The following is a 4,717-nucleotide window of genomic DNA, read 5'->3' as shown; positions in this document are numbered from 1 at the left end:
AGAAAGAAGATTTTTAGTCCTTTGCAAAACAAAAGAATGGATCCCTCTGTCCAATTTTTGCGCATGAATGACAAGACAGCACCTAAGCGCCCTGTGACCTCCTCTTATTGCCTCCTGCATGGCAGGGCCTGACTCTTCCCACTTTCGGCCTCTGCTGCCCTACACACGCACACACGCACACACACACACACGCACACAGCTGGCATTTCCAGCTTTGTTTGCCAGTCATCACAGCCAAAGAGCGTTTACTGATCCCTGGTAGGGGCAGGCACCGTCGGAATGATTTGCCAAATGCGTCTCGCGGAAACAGGAGCTCGCTCGGCGCCTCACACCCGTCTGAGGCCACATGGTCGGTTAAGATAATGGGATTGTTCCTCCGGGGAAGGTTCAGATGACTAACCTCTTGTGTGGAGGGTGGAGAGTGAGGACAGCGACTTTTCTGGGGAGGCTGGTGCTTGCCAAAACTTTGCAGTGCCTCTTGCTGTTGCTCTGTGTACCAAGGGTCCCCAGGCCCCTAAAAACCCCAGGCCACCGAAGAGGAGATGGATGGGGACGGAGATCCAGCCCCGGGAAGCACATACGTATTCCAGGCTGCTGCGCGGCCTCCATGGGGGCCGCATCCAAGACCTGAATGTTTTATCGAACCGCTAACGGGGAATTTTCTGCTTGAATTCCCCGCTGCTTGGAGACAGAAGGCGCCCAAGGGCTCTGAGTCGGGCCCAGGATTGGGGTGCAAGGCTTCTTATTTGCATGCCACAGCTGCCTGTGTGTCCTGAGCCAGACAAAGCCAGGCCTCTCCCCAGCACAGCCCCGAGTGTGGCTGTTCGTACACATGGGTGCACACGCACGTGCACACACACGGAGGACTCCGGGGGCTGGTGCTGTGCTAAGGCTGGAGGAGACCTGACCCATCTGATACCCTGGGGTCCTCCCATCTTGCGAAGTGCATTTAGGGTGAGCATAAAGGGCGGTTTTCAGTGAATGAAGCACGGTTTCAGCAGAGGGAGTAAAAGGAAGGTCAGAGGGTTACGGCTGTACAGTTATCACGGCTGTGGATCCAGAGACGAGAAAGCAAGCTTTGGCATGGCGGCCTTTTTCCTTCTTTTCAAAATTTTATTTCATGTTTTTAGAGTAATATTTATACAGTGAAACAGGGAGAAAAATGTTAAGGTTAGGTGAGATGGCTTTCAAAATGTAGCTAGAGTCTTCCCAAGCAATACTATATTCCGTTACACTAAAATATTTGCAGGATATGTAAGTGTTCCACCATAAAACAATCGTCCAATAATTTCCTGAGCTAGAAAGATCATGTATGGAACAGGAGGTGGTATCTTCTCCCAAAATGAGAATTTTATTCTGACTATACAAATAATTCCTGCTAATTATAAAAAAAATAAGGCAATTACAAAAAAATTATAAAAATGAAAGTAAAAAAATCATCTGGAATTTTACCTCTCACAGATAACTGCTATTCATGTTTAGTTTTATTAATTCCAATTTTTGCCCTAAAGAGCTTCATTATTTGATCTAGGTAAGAAACCAAGAAAACCTACATGAAATCAATCTTTTGAGGGAGGTCCTTAGAAGAGTAGTTCAAAGACATGAGTGTTTTAGATAGATCAGAACAAGAGAACGTTCTAGGAGGTAGATGGGAACCTGTGTGGACCTCAACCTTTAAGGTCTATTACGATTTATATCTAGATGTCCCCCAAAGCCTCATGTGCTCATAGGTAGGGGTTTGGGGAGGGGACTGGATCATGGGGGTGTGATACAGTGGAACAGGCCACTGATGAATTTATAGCTAAATGTGATGTTGGGAGGTGAAGTCTGGTTGGAGGAGGTGGTCACTGGGGGCGTGGCCTGGAAGGGTCCATATCCCTCCTCCTCCCTTGATCTCTCTCTGCTTCCCACCATGCCATGAGCTCTTTCCCCTCTGCCACGCCACCCTGCCTTGGAGCAGCTGACTATGGACTGAAACCTCTACAAGCCACGAGCCAAAATAAGCCTCCCTTCCTTACAGTTGTGGGTGTCAGGTATTGTGTCCCAGGAACAGGAGAGTAGCTAAGCTAGAGTACCAGGAAAAATGGTGGTACTCTTTGGGTGAAATGGATTATTTACTTACTTCTATAGTTCAAGTCATTCTATGATCATATTTACAGAAGGGAGAATAAAGGGAAAGTGAAAAACAACTTTGTTAAACATTTCAATAAGAATTCAAATGTAGCAAATCTTTTTGCATCAGCTAAATTTCAATGAACAAACATGACCCTAGTTAAAACAATGGTGTCACCTAGCAAAACAGAATGATCCAGATTCTTATCATAAATGATGACATGACCATATCCTTCCTGTTGTCTAACAGGATAAAATCCTAGATTTCCTTTTTGTCCTTCCAGATGTGTCGTCCACTCATCAATTCTTAGATCTGAAAAAAATTAACTCAGGACAGTGTCGGCTGAGGACTCAAACTCTGAGATTTCACTTATAGAATAAATTTTACCATCGCAATTAGAATCTAGCTGGAGCGCTGTTCTCTGTCTCTCTTCATTTCATCTTCCAGTTCACCTAATAATTTGAAATGTCTCTCTGTCCATTTTCTTTTCTTTGCCTTTAAAGGTGGAAAATGAAAAATTTGGAATTGTGAATGTGCTCAATGAATGCTAAAAGCAGACTCCCAAGATGATATCCCCTGCCTTCCTGCCTTCCTGCCTTCCTTCATACTCTCTTGAAAAGTAATGCACATAATTCTTTTGGCAATAAGAGAAAGAGAGCCTGCTCCATCCTAGGCAAATTCCATCATTCTTGCATTTAAAGATTATTTTTGTCTGTTTTGCCGTAGTGAGGAGCAAGTGATGGGTAATGATGAATTACAGTAATTATTAATTAATTAATTAGTTATTTTTTTGAGACAGGGTCTCACTATGTAGTTGACTGACTTGGAACTCACTATGTGGCCCAGGCTGGTCTCAAACTCACAGCAATCCTGCTGCCTCAGCCTCCCGAGTGCTGGGATTACAGGCGTGCACCACTACGCCCAGCTACAATAATTATTAAAATGAAAGTAAAATGTTTTAGGACATAGGAAAAATAAGATCACCAACATCCTATAAGGTATCATGATGCACTTCTCTTAGTGTGTCTCAGTGGACCTTCTGGTAATTGCAAGATAGAGTAAGTTCTGGATAATAAAAAATTATGTGAATTCTCTCTGTGCTTTGGAAAAATCACTGAAAAAAAGAAAAAGTCATAAACATCAATTTGCATGAAGAGTTTGAACTCAAAACAAGAAACACAGCTTGGGACTTGCCACAGTGGGTGGGTAGACAGGCACAGGGCTGATGGGACGGTGGACTAATGGGTGGGCAGGGAGAGGCGCTGGGCATTGGGTACAAGAGTCAGGGAAAGAATCAGGTTCCTCAGCCACTGTTCTCTTGAGAAGTAGGGACAGGAGGCTGTGGGTCCTGTGATGGCCACCTGTCACTCATGATGATTGACATGAGCTCTATTGTAGGGGCTACTCCGCAACACCCCTGGAGGATGCAAACAGTTTGCTGGCGGCTTTCTATTGTGATTGTGGGGCTTTGTTCCCAAGGAGAAAATTTAGCTTTTAATGTGTAATAAAAATCACACACAAGAATCTTAACATTCAACTCAGAGCATTATGCCATTATTTTAAAGTACTTCGGTAGGTACTACATTCATTAACACAAATTAAAACCCACACACTGTCTTCAAAGCCGATTAAACCCAGCCACCTATGAACAAATAAACGGTTTGCTTAAGCCCTGCTCTGCTGGAAGCTCACACTCCTGCACAGGCCTGGACTGTTAGGTGCTGCCCTGGTTTGCTGTTTAGGCTCTGATGAAAAATGCGCATGGTCTCCATCCAGAAAGGTGAGGGAGAGTGAGTGTGATCGCAGCCTCTCACCGGGCAGTGCACAAAATGGACACATCCTTGATTTTCAAATTCTGGAAGTTTGATACAGAAACAGCTTGTGGATCCATTATCCCAAGAGGTGGCAGCGTCTGGGAGACGAATTGCAAAGATTAAGCTGAAGGAGGAGATGAGAGGTAGAATTGGCCATTGGAGGCGGGCGGCACTTGTCCCCCACCCCTGGAGGTTTGTGGCAGGTCCTTCCTACTTGCCAGGGCTGTGGTCAGGTCTGAGAGGAGCTCCTTGCTTTGGGGACACATCCCATCCACATTGGTCCCCCTCCTCACAAAGTAATCTGCTGTTGCCTGGGCCCAGTAGGGACTGGCGTGTGGGTCTCTCAGAAGGCTGCAGTCACACAGCAGCTGGAGCTGTGTCCTCTCAAGGCTGCCTGGAGGTTCTGCCTATTTGTTAGGACCCCACGTGGGTCCAGGGCCCGGAACACTGACTCTTGGCCTCTCCATTGCCACCTGGGCTGACCTGCCAGCTAGGACGGAAGCCCAAGCATCCTGTGAGAAAGCGCTGGGCTAACGCACCTGTCATAACCTGCCTTGGAAGTCACACAGAGTCCCTTTGCTGCATTCTTTTTGTTAAATGTGGGTCCTTCAGGCCAGCCCGTAGTCAACAGTAGGAGAATTAGACTGTGCTTCTTGATGGAGGATCCACTGGTTTTTTTAAAAAGAGAACTGGTTGTCACATATTGACGGTGAGAGCTAACATCTCCCTCATTCTGTCCATTCTGTTGGGCATTATGTCCAGACCTGCATCTGAATCGGACTTGACAGTT

The sequence above is a fragment of the Fukomys damarensis genome, unplaced genomic scaffold (assembly GCF_012274545.1).
Source record: "Fukomys damarensis isolate Sample0158 unplaced genomic scaffold, DMR_v1.0_HiC HiC_scaffold_18, whole genome shotgun sequence".
Classification (NCBI taxonomy): Eukaryota; Metazoa; Chordata; class Mammalia; order Rodentia; family Bathyergidae; genus Fukomys; species Fukomys damarensis.
Note: the sequence above shows the minus strand (reverse complement) of the source record.